General features: G+C 42.3%; 16 non-coding genes across 16 annotated transcripts; all 16 read left to right on the top strand.

The window, feature by feature from the left end:
• The first annotated feature begins 226 nt into the window (after positions 1-226).
• TRNAA-UGC (transfer RNA alanine (anticodon UGC)) lies at positions 227-298 on the top strand. Its single transcript has one exon. It is a non-coding gene; the product is annotated as a tRNA-Ala (tRNA).
• Positions 299-795: 497 nt separating this feature from the next.
• TRNAA-UGC (transfer RNA alanine (anticodon UGC)) lies at positions 796-867 on the top strand. Its single transcript has one exon. It is a non-coding gene; the product is annotated as a tRNA-Ala (tRNA).
• Positions 868-2,293: 1,426 nt separating this feature from the next.
• TRNAA-UGC (transfer RNA alanine (anticodon UGC)) lies at positions 2,294-2,365 on the top strand. Its single transcript has one exon. It is a non-coding gene; the product is annotated as a tRNA-Ala (tRNA).
• A 702-nt stretch (positions 2,366-3,067) lies between these two features.
• On the top strand, positions 3,068-3,139 carry TRNAA-CGC (transfer RNA alanine (anticodon CGC)). Its single transcript has one exon. It is a non-coding gene; the product is annotated as a tRNA-Ala (tRNA).
• Positions 3,140-3,961: 822 nt separating this feature from the next.
• On the top strand, positions 3,962-4,033 carry TRNAA-UGC (transfer RNA alanine (anticodon UGC)). The gene has a single exon. It is a non-coding gene; the product is annotated as a tRNA-Ala (tRNA).
• A 1,996-nt stretch (positions 4,034-6,029) lies between these two features.
• Positions 6,030-6,101, top strand: TRNAA-UGC (transfer RNA alanine (anticodon UGC)). Its single transcript has one exon. It is a non-coding gene; the product is annotated as a tRNA-Ala (tRNA).
• Positions 6,102-6,629: 528 nt separating this feature from the next.
• TRNAA-CGC (transfer RNA alanine (anticodon CGC)) lies at positions 6,630-6,701 on the top strand. The gene has a single exon. It is a non-coding gene; the product is annotated as a tRNA-Ala (tRNA).
• Positions 6,702-7,522: 821 nt separating this feature from the next.
• TRNAA-UGC (transfer RNA alanine (anticodon UGC)) lies at positions 7,523-7,594 on the top strand. Its single transcript has one exon. It is a non-coding gene; the product is annotated as a tRNA-Ala (tRNA).
• Positions 7,595-8,125: 531 nt separating this feature from the next.
• Positions 8,126-8,197, top strand: TRNAA-CGC (transfer RNA alanine (anticodon CGC)). The gene has a single exon. It is a non-coding gene; the product is annotated as a tRNA-Ala (tRNA).
• Positions 8,198-9,018: 821 nt separating this feature from the next.
• TRNAA-UGC (transfer RNA alanine (anticodon UGC)) lies at positions 9,019-9,090 on the top strand. Its single transcript has one exon. It is a non-coding gene; the product is annotated as a tRNA-Ala (tRNA).
• A 531-nt stretch (positions 9,091-9,621) lies between these two features.
• Positions 9,622-9,693, top strand: TRNAA-CGC (transfer RNA alanine (anticodon CGC)). Its single transcript has one exon. It is a non-coding gene; the product is annotated as a tRNA-Ala (tRNA).
• An 821-nt stretch (positions 9,694-10,514) lies between these two features.
• TRNAA-UGC (transfer RNA alanine (anticodon UGC)) lies at positions 10,515-10,586 on the top strand. Its single transcript has one exon. It is a non-coding gene; the product is annotated as a tRNA-Ala (tRNA).
• Positions 10,587-11,291: 705 nt separating this feature from the next.
• Positions 11,292-11,363, top strand: TRNAA-CGC (transfer RNA alanine (anticodon CGC)). Its single transcript has one exon. It is a non-coding gene; the product is annotated as a tRNA-Ala (tRNA).
• Positions 11,364-12,185: 822 nt separating this feature from the next.
• Positions 12,186-12,257, top strand: TRNAA-UGC (transfer RNA alanine (anticodon UGC)). The gene has a single exon. It is a non-coding gene; the product is annotated as a tRNA-Ala (tRNA).
• A 497-nt stretch (positions 12,258-12,754) lies between these two features.
• Positions 12,755-12,826, top strand: TRNAA-UGC (transfer RNA alanine (anticodon UGC)). The gene has a single exon. It is a non-coding gene; the product is annotated as a tRNA-Ala (tRNA).
• A 1,462-nt stretch (positions 12,827-14,288) lies between these two features.
• On the top strand, positions 14,289-14,360 carry TRNAA-CGC (transfer RNA alanine (anticodon CGC)). The gene has a single exon. It is a non-coding gene; the product is annotated as a tRNA-Ala (tRNA).
• Positions 14,361-14,666: the final 306 nt, after the last annotated feature.

Here is a 14,666-nt window from a genome sequence, read left to right as displayed (position 1 = left end):
AATCTTGTGAATTATGATTTGATCCAGTGTGTACCTGGATCTGATCTCCAGCAGGTTTCAGCCAAAAGTCAGGGAACCGCCATGTTTCCCATCCTCCCCACAGACTACAATAGTGACCCCCTGCTGCGTTGAGGTGGGCTGAGTGCAAATACTGAGCCATGTGTCTGCTGCTTGGAGAGGAAAAATACATAGAGTGGTTTCCGACCCTCCACAAAAGCCAAGAGTAGGGGATGTAGCTCAGTGGTAGAGCGCATGCTTTGCATGTATGAGGCCCCGGGTTCAATCCCCGGCATCTCCAACTTAATTGGTTTGTTTTGTAGAAAAATGCAAAAAAAAAAAAACTAAAAAACAACCTAATTAATGTACTGGGAAAAATACACAACAAAGGGCCAAACCCATGCGCAATTTCAGTGGCAAATTGTCGAAGATTGGAAGAAAAAGAGTGAGCTGACTTCCCCCTATCTATGTCATTGTAATAAGTTTCGTCTCCATCTTTAATATAAGTGAAGGGGAAAAAATTGCCAAGCTTCTTAAATCTGTCTACGAAAGAACAAAAAAATTGTAATAATAATCTTGTGAATTATGATTTGATCCAGTGTGTACCTGGATCTGATCTCCAGCAGGTTTCAGCCAAAAGTCAGGGAACCGCCATGTTTCCCATCCTCCCCACAGACTACAATAGTGACCCCCTGCTGCGTTGAGGTGGGCTGAGTGCAAATACTGAGCCATGTGTCTGCTGCTTGGAGAGGAAAAATACATAGAGTGGTTTCCGACCCTCCACAAAAGCCAAGAGTAGGGGATGTAGCTCAGTGGTACAGTGCATACTTTGCATGTATGAGACCCCGGGTTCAATCCCCGGCATCTCCAACTTAATTGGTTTGTTTTGTAGAAAAATGCAAAAAAAAAAACTAAAAAACAACCTAATTAATGTACTGGGAAAAATACACAACAAAGGGCCAAACCCATGCGCAATTTCAGTGGCAAATTGTCGAAGATTGGAAGAAAAAGAGTGAGCTGACTTCCCCCTGTCTATGTCATTGTAATAAGTTTCGTCTCCATCTTTAATATAAGTGAAGGGGAAAAAATTGCCAAGCTTCTTAAATCTGTCTACGAAAGAACAAAAAAATTGTAATAATAATCTTGTGAATTATGATTTGATCCAGTGGCAGCAGAGCGAGCAAAAGCAGGAAGGGAATTCAGGAAAGCCAGGCCTGCACTGGAAGCTCTCCTAAAGAACGAATAAATAAAAAGTGATTTTTAGGCAGAAGAGCAATATTTTTGTTCTTCTCTGCTATAGCTATACATTTCGACTTCTTGCCTTATTTAGATAACCGAAATGAGGCAAGAATGAATAAACAACCTGTGTGTGATGTCATCAGTCCACCAGCTGTCCTGTCGTGGGGATGTACCTCAGTGGTAGAGTGCATGCTTCGCATATGTGAGGCCCCGGGTTCTATCCCCGGTATCTCCAGCGTAGTTTTAGTCATAAAATGAAGTAAAAAAAAAATAAGAGTTACAGTTTTAATGCAGAAAAAAGCCAATTGTCACTGAAGCTTCGGTGCAACGGGCTCCGGGAGTGAGAATTGAGTGCCATCCTCCTTACTACAGACTATGGTCCTTTGTACAGAGTGCCACTTTTCCCCAAGTACAAGAGACTCTAAAGACTGTGGAGTTTGGACAGATTTGGTGTTTCTGCACTTTGGAAGGGGGTTTATGGGTGTTTTACTCTCTGTCGGGTCAGGACTTACAGGACAGAGACCTCTATGGCCAGTATGTGTACCTGGATCTGATCTCCAGAAGGTTTCAGCCAGAAGTCAGGGAACAGCCGTGTTAATGTACTGGGAAAAATACACAACAAAGAGTTTCGTCTCCATACACAACAAAGAGCCAAACCCATGCGCAATTTCAGTGGCAAATTGTCAAAGATTGGAAGAAAAAGAGTGAGCTGACTTCCCCCTATCTATGTCATTGTAATAAGTTTCGTCTCCATCTTTAATATAAGTGAAGGGGGAAAAATTGCCAAGCTTCTTAAATCTGTCTACGAAAGAACAAAAAAATAGTAATAATAATCTTGTGAATTATGATTTGATCCAGTGTGTACCTGGATCTGATCTCCAGCAGGTTTCAGCCAAAAGTCAGGGAACCGCCATGTTTCCCATCCTCCCCACAGACTACAATAGTGACCCCCTGCTGCGTTGAGGTGGGCTGAGTGCAAATACTGAGCCATGTGTCTGCTGCTTGGAGAGGAAAAATACATAGAGTGGTTTCCGACCCTCCACAAAAACCAAGAGTAGGGAATGTAGCTCAGTGGTAGAGCGCATGCTTTGCATGTATGAGGCCCCGGGTTCAATCCCTGGCATCTCCAACTTAATTGGTTTGTTTTGTAGAAAAATGCAAAAAAAAAACTAAAAAACCTAATTAATGTACTGGGAAAAATACACAACAAAGGGCCAAACCCATGCGCAATTTCAGTGGCAAATTGTCGAAGATTGGAAGAAAAAGAGTGAGCTGACTTCCCCCTATCTATGTCATTGTAATAAGTTTCGTCTCCATCTTTAATATAAGTGAAGGGGAAAAAATTGCCAAGCTTCTTAAATCTGTCTACGAAAGAACAAAAAAATAGTAATAATAATCTTGTGAATTATGATTTGATCCAGTGGCAGCTGAGCGAGCAAAAGCAGGAAGGGAATTCAGGAAAGCCAGGCCTGCACTGGAAGCTCTCCTAAAGAACGAATAAATAAAAAGTGATTTTTAGGCAGAAGAGCAATATTTTTGTTCTTCTCTGCTATAGCTATACATTTCGACTTCTTGCCTTATTTAGATAACCGAAATGAGGCAAGAATGAATAAACAACCTGTGTGTGATGTCATCAGTCCACCAGCTGTCCTGTCGTGGGGATGTAGCTCAGTGGTAGAGCGCACGCTTCGCATGTGTGAGGCAATATTTTTGTTCTTCTCTGCTATAGCTATACATTTCGACTTCTTGCCTTATTTAGATAACCGAAATGAGGCAAGAATGAATAAACAACCTGTGTGTGATGTCATCAGTCCACCAGCTGTCCTGTCGTGGGGATGTACCTCAGTGGTAGAGCGCACGCTTCGCATGTGTGAGGCCCTGGGTTCAATCCCTGGTATCTCCAGCTTGGTTTTAGTCATAAAATGAAGTCAAAAAAAAATAAGAGTTACAGTTTTAATGCAGAAAAAAGCCAATTCTCACTGAAGCTTCGGTGCAACGGGCTCCGGGAGTGAGAATTGAGTGCCATCCTCCTTACTACAGACTATGGTCCTTTGTACAGAGTGCCACTTTTCCCCAAGTACAAGAGACTCTAAAGACTGTGGAGTTTGGACAGATTTGGTGTTTCTGCATTTTGGAAGGGGGTTTATGGGTGTTTTACTCTCTGTCGGGTCAGGACTTACAGGACAGAGACCTCTATGGCCAGTATGTGTACCTGGATCTGATCTCCAGAAGGTTTCAGCCAGAAGTCAGGGAACAGCCGTGTTAATGTACTGGGAAAAATACACAACAAAGAGTTTCGTCTCCATACACAACAAAGAGCCAAACCCATGCGCAATTTCAGTGGCAAATTGTCAAAGATTGGAAGAAAAAGAGTGAGCTGACTTCCCCCTATCTATGTCATTGTAATAAGTTTCGTCTCCATCTTTAATATAAGTGAAGGGGGAAAAATTGCCAAGCTTCTTAAATCTGTCTACGAAAGAACAAAAAAATAGTAATAATAATCTTGTGAATTATGATTTGATCCAGTGTGTACCTGGATCTGATCTCCAGCAGGTTTCAGCCAAAAGTCAGGGAACCGCCATGTTTCCCATCCTCCCCACAGACTACAATAGTGACCCCCTGCTGCGTTGAGGTGGGCTGAGTGCAAATACTGAGCCATGTGTCTGCTGCTTGGAGAGGAAAAATACATAGAGTGGTTTCCGACCCTCCACAAAAGCCAAGAGTAGGTGATGTAGCTCAGTGGTAGAGCGCATGCTTTGCATGTATGAGGCCCCGGGTTCAATCCCCGGCATCTCCAACTTAATTGGTTTGTTTTGTAGAAAAATGCAAAAAAAAAAAAAACTAAAAAACAACCTAATTAATGTACTGGGAAAAATACACAACAAAGGGCCAAACCCATGCGCAATTTCAGTGGCAAATTGTCGAAGATTGGAAGAAAAAGAGTGAGCTGACTTCCCCCTATCTATGTCATTGTAATAAGTTTCGTCTCCATCTTTAATATAAGTGAAGGGGAAAAAATTGCCAAGCTTCTTAAATCTGTCTACGAAAGAACAAAAAAATTGTAATAATAATCTTGTGAATTATGATTTGATCCAGTGTGTACCTGGATCTGATCTCCAGCAGGTTTCAGCCAAAAGTCAGGGAACCGCCATGTTTCCCATCCTCCCCACAGACTACAATAGTGACCCCCTGCTGCGTTGAGGTGGGCTGAGTGCAAATACTGAGCCATGTGTCTGCTGCTTGGAGAGGAAAAATACATAGAGTGGTTTCCGACCCTCCACAAAAGCCAAGAGTAGGGGATGTAGCTCAGTGATACAGTGCATACTTTGCATGTATGAGACCCCGGGTTCAATCGCCGGCATCTCCAACTTAATTGGTTTGTTTTGTAGAAAAATGCAAAAAAAAAAACTAAAAAACAACCTAATTAATGTACTGGGAAAAATACACAACAAAGGGCCAAACCCATGCGCAATTTCAGTGGCAAATTGTCGAAGATTGGAAGAAAAAGAGTGAGCTGACTTCCCCCTGTCTATGTCATTGTAATAAGTTTCGTCTCCATCTTTAATATAAGTGAAGGGGAAAAAATTGCCAAGCTTCTTAAATCTGTCTACGAAAGAACAAAAAAATTGTAATAATAATCTTGTGAATTATGATTTGATCCAGTGGCAGCAGAGCGAGCAAAAGCAGGAAGGGAATTCAGGAAAGCCAGGCCTGCACTGGAAGCTCTCCTAAAGAACGAATAAATAAAAAGTGATTTTTAGGCAGAAGAGCAATATTTTTGTTCTTCTCTGCTATAGCTATACATTTCGACTTCTTGCCTTATTTAGATAACCGAAATGAGGCAAGAATGAATAAACAACCTGTGTGTGATGTCATCAGTCCACCAGCTGTCCTGTCGTGGGGATGTACCTCAGTGGTAGAGTGCATGCTTCGCATATGTGAGGCCCCGGGTTCTATCCCCGGTATCTCCAGCGTAGTTTTAGTCATAAAATGAAGTAAAAAAAAAATAAGAGTTACAGTTTTAATGCAGAAAAAAGCCAATTGTCACTGAAGCTTCGGTGCAACGGGCTCCGGGAGTGAGAATTGAGTGCCATCCTCCTTACTACAGACTATGGTCCTTTGTACAGAGTGCCACTTTTCCCCAAGTACAAGAGACTCTAAAGACTGTGGAGTTTGGACAGATTTGGTGTTTCTGCACTTTGGAAGGGGGTTTATGGGTGTTTTACTCTCTGTCGGGTCAGGACTTACAGGACAGAGACCTCTATGGCCAGTATGTGTACCTGGATCTGATCTCCAGAAGGTTTCAGCCAGAAGTCAGGGAACAGCCGTGTTAATGTACTGGGAAAAATACACAACAAAGAGTTTCGTCTCCATACACAACAAAGAGCCAAACCCATGCGCAATTTCAGTGGCAAATTGTCAAAGATTGGAAGAAAAAGAGTGAGCTGACTTCCCCCTATCTATGTCATTGTAATAAGTTTCGTCTCCATCTTTAATATAAGTGAAGGGGGAAAAATTGCCAAGCTTCTTAAATCTGTCTACGAAAGAACAAAAAAATAGTAATAATAATCTTGTGAATTATGATTTGATCCAGTGTGTACCTGGATCTGATCTCCAGCAGGTTTCAGCCAAAAGTCAGGGAACCGCCATGTTTCCCATCCTCCCCACAGACTACAATAGTGACCCCCTGCTGCGTTGAGGTGGGCTGAGTGCAAATACTGAGCCATGTGTCTGCTGCTTGGAGAGGAAAAATACATAGAGTGGTTTCCGACCCTCCACAAAAACCAAGAGTAGGGAATGTAGCTCAGTGGTAGAGCGCATGCTTTGCATGTATGAGGCCCCGGGTTCAATCCCTGGCATCTCCAACTTAATTGGTTTGTTTTGTAGAAAAATGCAAAAAAAAAACTAAAAAACCTAATTAATGTACTGGGAAAAATACACAACAAAGGGCCAAACCCATGCGCAATTTCAGTGGCAAATTGTCGAAGATTGGAAGAAAAAGAGTGAGCTGACTTCCCCCTATCTATGTCATTGTAATAAGTTTCGTCTCCATCTTTAATATAAGTGAAGGGGAAAAAATTGCCAAGCTTCTTAAATCTGTCTACGAAAGAACAAAAAAATAGTAATAATAATCTTGTGAATTATGATTTGATCCAGTGGCAGCTGAGCGAGCAAAAGCAGGAAGGGAATTCAGGAAAGCCAGGCCTGCACTGGAAGCTCTCCTAAAGAACGAATAAATAAAAAGTGATTTTTAGGCAGAAGAGCAATATTTTTGTTCTTCTCTGCTATAGCTATACATTTCGACTTCTTGCCTTATTTAGATAACCGAAATGAGGCAAGAATGAATAAACAACCTGTGTGTGATGTCATCAGTCCACCAGCTGTCCTGTCGTGGGGATGTAGCTCAGTGGTAGAGCGCACGCTTCGCATGTGTGAGGCCCCGGGTTCAATCCCCGGTATCTCCAGCGTAGTTTTAGTCATAAAATGAAGTAAAAACAAATAAGAGTTACAGTTTTAATGCAGAAAAAAGCCAATTGTCACTGAAGCTTCGGTGCAACGGGCTCCGAGAGTGAGAATTGAGTGCCATCCTCCTTACTACAGACTATGGTCCTTTGTACAGAGTGCCACTTTTCCCCAAGTACAAGAGACTCTAAAGACTGTGGAGTTTGGACAGATTTGGTGTTTCTGCATTTTGGAAGGGGGTTTATGGGTGTTTTACTCTCTGTCGGGTCAGGACTTACAGGACAGAGACCTCTATGGCCAGTATGTGTACCTGGATCTGATCTCCAGAAGGTTTCAGCCAGAAGTCAGGGAACAGCCGTGTTAATGTACTGGGAAAAATACACAACAAAGAGTTTCGTCTCCATACACAACAAAGAGCCAAACCCATGCGCAATTTCAGTGGCAAATTGTCAAAGATTGGAAGAAAAAGAGTGAGCTGACTTCCCCCTATCTATGTCATTGTAATAAGTTTCGTCTCCATCTTTAATATAAGTGAAGGGGGAAAAATTGCCAAGCTTCTTAAATCTGTCTACGAAAGAACAAAAAAATAGTAATAATAATCTTGTGAATTATGATTTGATCCAGTGTGTACCTGGATCTGATCTCCAGCAGGTTTCAGCCAAAAGTCAGGGAACCGCCATGTTTCCCATCCTCCCCACAGACTACAATAGCGACCCCCTGCTGCGCTGAGGTGGGCTGAGTGCAAATACTGAGCCATGTGTCTGCTGCTTGGAGAGGAAAAATACATAGAGTGGTTTCCGACCCTCCACAAACACCAAGAGTAGGGGATGTAGCTCAGTGGTAGAGCGCATGCTTTGCATGTATGAGGCCCCGGGTTCAATCCCCGGCAGCTCCAACTTAATTGGTTTGTTTTGTAGAAAAATGCAAAAAAAAACCTAAAAACCAACCTAATTAATGTACTGGGAAAAATACACAACAAAGGGCCAAACCCATGCGCAATTTCAGTGGCAAATTGTCGAAGATTGGAAGAAAAAGAGTGAGCTGACTTCCCCCTATCTATGTCATTGTAATAAGTTTCGTCTCCATCTTTAATATAAGTGAAGGGGAAAAAATTGCCAAGCTTCTTAAATCTGTCTACGAAAGAACAAAAAAATAGTAATAATAATCTTGTGAATTATGATTTGATCCAGTGGCAGCTGAGCGAGCAAAAGCAGGAAGGGAATTCAGGAAAGCCAGGCCTGCACTGGAAGCTCTCCTAAAGAACGAATAAATAAAAAGTGATTTTTAGGCAGAAGAGCAATATTTTTGTTCTTCTCTGCTATAGCTATACATTTCGACTTCTTGCCTTATTTAGATAACCGAAATGAGGCAAGAATGAATAAACAACCTGTGTGTGATGTCATCAGTCCACCAGCTGTCCTGTCGTGGGGATGTAGCTCAGTGGTAGAGCGCATGCTTCGCATGTGTGAGGCCCCGGGTTCAATCCCCGGTATCTCCAGTGTAGTTTTAGTCATAAAATGAAGTAAAAACAAATAAGAGTTACAGTTTTAATGCAGAAAAAAGCCAATTGTCACTGAAGCTTCGGTGCAACGGGCTCCGAGAGTGAGAATTGAGTGCCATCCTCCTTACTACAGACTATGGTCCTTTGTACAGAGTGCCACTTTTCCCCAAGTACAAGAGACTCTAAAGACTGTGGAGTTTGGACAGATTTGGTGTTTCTGCATTTTGGAAGGGGGTTTATGGGTGTTTTACTCTCTGTCGGGTCAGGACTTACAGGACAGAGACCTCTATGGCCAGTATGTGTACCTGGATCTGATCTCCAGAAGGTTTCAGCCAGAAGTCAGGGAACAGCCGTGTTAATGTACTGGGAAAAATACACAACAAAGAGTTTCGTCTCCATACACAACAAAGAGCCAAACCCATGCGCAATTTCAGTGGCAAATTGTCAAAGATTGGAAGAAAAAGAGTGAGCTGACTTCCCCCTATCTATGTCATTGTAATAAGTTTCGTCTCCATCTTTAATATAAGTGAAGGGGGAAAAATTGCCAAGCTTCTTAAATCTGTCTACGAAAGAACAAACAAATAGTAATAATAATCTTGTGAATTATGATTTGATCCAGTGTGTACCTGGATCTGATCTCCAGCAGGTTTCAGCCAAAAGTCAGGGAACCGCCATGTTTCCCATCCTCCCCACAGACTACAATAGCGACCCCCTGCTGCGCTGAGGTGGGCTGAGTGCAAATACTGAGCCATGTGTCTGCTGCTTGGAGAGGAAAAATACATAGAGTGGTTTCCGACCCTCCCCAAAAACTAAGAGTAGGGGATGTAGCTCGGTGGTAGAGCGCATGCTTTGCATGTATGAGGCCCCGGGTTCAATCCCCGGCATCTCCAACTTAATTGGTTTGTTTTGTAGAAAAATGCAAAAAAAACCCTAAAAAACAACCTAATTAATGTACTGGGAAAAATACACAACAAAGGGCCAAATCCATGCGCAATTTCAGTGGCAAATTGTCGAAGATTGGAAGAAAAAGAGTGAGCTGACTTCCCCCTATCTATGTCATTGTAATAAGTTTCGTCTCCATCTTTAATATAAGTGAAGGGGAAAAAATTGCCAAGCTTCTTAAATCTGTCTTCCAAAGAACAAAAAAATAGTAATAATAATCTTGTGAATTATGATTTGATCCAGTGGCAGCAGAGCGAGCAAAAGCAGGAAGGGAATTCAGGAAAGCCAGGCCTGCACTGGAAGCTCTCCTAAAGAACGAATAAATAAAAAGTGATTTTTAGGCAGAAGAGCAATATTTTTGTTCTTCTCTGCTATAGCTATACATTTCGACTTCTTGCCTTATTTAGATAACCGAAATGAGGCAAGAATGAATAAACAACCTGTGTGTGATGTCATCAGTCCACGAGCTGTCCTGTCGTGGGGATGTAGCTCAGTGGTAGAGCGCACGCTTCGCATGTGTGAGGCCCCGGGTTCAATCCCCGGTATCTCCAGCGTAGTTTTAGTCATAAAATGAAGTAAAAAAAAATAAGAGTTACAGTTTTAATGCAGAAAAAAGTCAATTGTCACTGAAGCTTCGGTGCAACGGGCTCCGGGAGTGAGAATTGAGTGCCATCCTCCTTACTACAGACTATGGTCCTTTGTACAGAGTGCCACTTTTCCCCAAGTACAAGAGACTCTAAAGACTGTGGAGTTTGGACAGATTTGGTGTTTCTGCATTTTGGAAGGGGGTTTATGGGTGTTTTACTCTCTGTCGGGTCAGGACTTACAGGACAGAGACCTCTATGGCCAGTATGTGTACCTGGATCTGATCTCCAGAAGGTTTCAGCCAGAAGTCAGGGAACAGCCGTGTTAATGTACTGGGAAAAATACACAACAAAGAGTTTCGTCTCCATACACAACAAAGAGCCAAACCCATGCGCAATTTCAGTGGCAAATTGTCAAAGATTGGAAGAAAAAGAGTGAGCTGACTTCCCCCTATCTATGTCATTGTAATAAGTTTCGTCTCCATCTTTAATATAAGTGAAGGGGGAAAAATTGCCAAGCTTCTTAAATCTGTCTACGAAAGAACAAAAAAATAGTAATAATAATCTTGTGAATTATGATTTGATCCAGTGTGTACCTGGATCTGATCTCCAGCAGGTTTCAGCCAAAAGTCAGGGAACCGCCATGTTTCCCATCCTCCCCACAGACTACAATAGCGCCCCCCTGCTGCGTTGAGGTGGGCTGAGTGTAAATACTGAGCCATGTGTCTGCTGCTTGGAGAGGAAAAATACATAGAGTGGTTTCCGACCCTCCACAAAAAACAAGAGTAGGGGATGTAGCTCAGTGGTAGAGCGCATGTTTTGCATGTATGAGGCCCCGGGTTCAAACCCCGGCATCTCCAACTTAATTGGTTTGTTTTGTAGAAAAATGCAAAAAAAAAACTAAAAAACAACCTAATTAATGTACTGGGAAAAATACACAACAAAGGGCCAAACCCATGCGCAATTTCAGTGGCAAATTGTCGAAGATTGGAAGAAAAAGAGTGAGCTGACTTCCCCCTATCTATGTCATTGTAATAAGTTTCGTCTCCATCTTTAATATAAGTGAAGGGGAAAAAATTGCCAAGCTTCTTAAATCTGTCTACGAAAGAACAAAAAAATAGTAATAATAATCTTGTGAATTATGATTTGATCCAGTGGCAGCAGAGCGAGCAAAAGTAGGAAGGGAATTCAGGAAAGCCAGGCCTGCACTGGAAGCTCTCCTAAAGAACGAATAAAAAAAAATTGATTTTTAGGCAGAAGAGCAATATTTTTGTTCTTCTCTGCTATAGCTATACATTTCGACTTCTTGCCTTATTTAGATAACCGAAATGAGGCAAGAATGAATAAACAACCTGTGTGTGATGTCATCAGTCCACCAGCTGTCCTGTCGTGGGGATGTAGCTCAGTGGTAGTGCGCACGCTTCGCATGTGTGAGGCAATATTTTTGTTCTTCTCTGCTATAGCTATACATTTCGACTTCTTGCCTTATTTAGATAACCGAAATGAGGCAAGAATGAATAAACAACCTGTGTGTGATGTCATCAGTCCACCAGCTGTCCTGTCGTGGGCATGTAGCTCAGTGGTAGAGCGCACGCTTCGCATGTGTGAGGCCCCGGGTTCAATCCCCGGTATCTCCAGCTTGGTTTTAGTCATAAAATGAAGTCAAAAAAAAATAAGAGTTACAGTTTTAATGCAGAAAAAAGCCAATTGTCACTGAAGCTTCGGTGCAACGGGCTCCGGGAGTGAGAATTGAGTGCCATCCTCCTTACTACAGACTATGGTCCTTTGTACAGAGTGCCACTTTTCCCCAAGTACAAGAGACTCTAAAGACTGTGGAGTTTGGACAGATTTGGTGTTTCTGCATTTTGGAAGGGGGTTTATGGGTGTTTTACTCTCTGTCGGGTCAGGACTTACAGGACAGAGACCTCTATGGCCAGTATGTGTACCTGGATCTGATCTCCAGAAGGTTTCAGCCAGAAGTCAGGGAACAGCCGTGTTAATGTACTGGGAAAAATACACAACAAAGAGTTTCGTCTCCATACACAACAAAGAGCCAAACCCATGCGCAATTTCAGTGGCAAATTGTCAAAGATTGGAAGAAAAAGAGTGAGCTGACTTCCCCCTATCTATGTCATTGTAATAAGTTTCGTCTCCATCTTTAATATAAGTGAAGGGGGAAAAATTGCCAAGCTTCTTAAATCTGTCTACGAAAGAACAAAAAAATAGTAATAATAATCTTGTGAATTATGATTTGATCCAGTGTGTACCTGGATCTGATCTCCAGCAGGTTTCAGCCAAAAGTCAGGGAACCGCCATGTTTCCCATCCTCCCCACAGACTACAATAGTGACCCCCTGCTGTGTTGAGGTGGGCTGAGTGCAAATACTGAGCCATGTGTCTGCTGCTTGGAGAGGAAAAATACATAGAGTGGTTTCCGACCCTCCACAAAAGCCAAGAGTAGGGGATGTAGCTCAGTGGTAGAGCGCATGCTTTGCATGTATGAGGCCCCGGGTTCAATCCCCGGCATCTCCAACTTAATTGGTTTGTTTTGTAGAAAAATGCAAAAAAAAAAAAACTAAAAAACAACCTAATTAATGTACTGGGAAAAATACACAACAAAGGGCCAAACCCATGCGCAATTTCAGTGGCAAATTGTCGAAGATTGGAAGAAAAAGAGTGAGCTGACTTCCCCCTATCTATGTCATTGTAATAAGTTTCGTCTCCATCTTTAATATAAGTGAAGGGGAAAAAATTGCCAAGCTTCTTAAATCTGTCTACGAAAGAACAAAAAAATTGTAATAATAATCTTGTGAATTATGATTTGATCCAGTGTGTACCTGGATCTGATCTCCAGCAGGTTTCAGCCAAAAGTCAGGGAACCGCCATGTTTCCCATCCTCCCCACAGACTACAATAGTGACCCCCTGCTGCGTTGAGGTGGGCTGAGTGCAAATACTGAGCCATGTGTCTGCTGCTTGGAGAGGAAAAATACATAGAGTGGTTTCCGACCCTCCACAAAAGCCAAGAGTAGGGGATGTAGCTCAGTGGTACAGCGCATACTTTGCATGTATGAGACCCCGGGTTCAATCCCCGGCATCTCCAACTTAATTGGTTTGTTTTGTAGAAAAATGCAAAAAAAAAAACTAAAAAACAACCTAATTAATGTACTGGGAAAAATACACAACAAAGGGCCAAACCCATGCGCAATTTCAGTGGCAAATTGTCGAAGATTGGAAGAAAAAGAGTGAGCTGACTTCCCCCTATCTATGTCATTGTAATAAGTTTCGTCTCCATCTTTAATATAAGTGAAGGGGAAAAAATTGCCAAGCTTCTTAAATCTGTCTACGAAAGAACAAAAAAATTGTAATAATAATCTTGTGAATTATGATTTGATCCAGTGGCAGCAGAGCGAGCAAAAGCAGGAAGGGAATTCAGGAAAGCCAGGCCTGCACTGGAAGCTCTCCTAAAGAACGAATAAATAAAAAGTGATTTTTAGGCAGAAGAGCAATATTTTTGTTCTTCTCTGCTATAGCTATACATTTCGACTTCTTGCCTTATTTAGATAACCGAAATGAGGCAAGAATGAATAAACAACCTGTGTGTGATGTCATCAGTCCACCAGCTGTCCTGTCGTGGGGATGTACCTCAGTGGTAGAGTGCATGCTTCGCATATGTGAGGCCCCGGGTTCAATCCCCGGTATCTCCAGCGTAGTTTTAGTCATAAAATGAAGTAAAAAAAAATAAGAGTTACAGTTTTAATGCAGAAAAAAGCCAATTGTCACTGAAGCTTCGGTGCAACGGGCTCCGGGAGTGAGAATTGAGTGCCATCCTCCTTACTACAGACTATGGTCCTTTGTACAGAGTGCCACTTTTCCCCAAGTACAAGAGACTCTAAAGACTGTGGAGTTTGGACAGATTTGGTGTTTCTGCACTTTGGAAGGGGGTTTATGGGTGTTTTACTCTCTGTCGGGTCAGGACTTACAGGACAGAGACCTCTATGGCCAGTATGTGTACCTGGATCTGATCTCCAGAAGGTTTCAGCCAGAAGTCAGGGAACAGCCGTGTTAATGTACTGGGAAAAATACACAACAAAGAGTTTCGTCTCCATACACAACAAAGAGCCAAACCCATGCGCAATTTCAGTGGCAAATTGTCAAAGATTGGAAGAAAAAGAGTGAGCTGACTTCCCCCTATCTATGTCATTGTAATAAGTTTCGTCTCCATCTTTAATATAAGTGAAGGGGAAAAAATTGCCAAGCTTCTTAAATCTGTCTACGAAAGAACAAAAAAATAGTAATAATAATCTTGTGAATTATGATTTGATCCAGTGGCAGCAGAGCGAGCAAAAGCAGGAAGGGAATTCAGGAAAGCCAGGCCTGCACTGGAAGCTCTCCTAAAGAACGAATAAATAAAAAGTGATTTTTAGGCAGAAGAGCAATATTTTTGTTCTTCTCTGCTATAGCTATACATTTCGACTTCTTGCCTTATTTAGATAACCGAAATGAGGCAAGAATGAATAAACAACCTGTGTGTGATGTCATCAGTCCACCAGCTGTCCTGTCGTGGGGATGTAGCTCAGTGGTAGAGCGCACGCTTCGCATGTGTGAGGCCCCGGGTTCAATCCCCGGTATCTCCAGCGTAGTTTAAGTCATAAAATGAAGTAAAAAAAAAATAAGAGTTACAGTTTTAATGCAGAAAAAAGCCAATTGTCACTGAAGCTTCGGTGCAACGGGCTCCGGGAGTGAGAATTGAGTGCCATCCTCCTTACTACAGACTATGGTCCTTTGTACAGAGTGCCACTTTTCCCCAAGTACAAGAGACTCTAAAGACTGTGGAGTTTGGACAGATTTGGTGTTTCTGCATTTTGGAAGGGGGTTTATGGGTGTTTTACTCTCTGTCGGGTCAGGACTTACAGGACAGAGACCTCTATGGCCAGTATGTG

Source organism: Spea bombifrons, chromosome 3, assembly GCF_027358695.1.
Source record: "Spea bombifrons isolate aSpeBom1 chromosome 3, aSpeBom1.2.pri, whole genome shotgun sequence".
NCBI classification, from domain to species: Eukaryota; Metazoa; Chordata; class Amphibia; order Anura; family Pelobatidae; genus Spea; species Spea bombifrons.
Note: the sequence above shows the minus strand (reverse complement) of the source record. Positions and strands in the feature narration are given on the sequence as shown.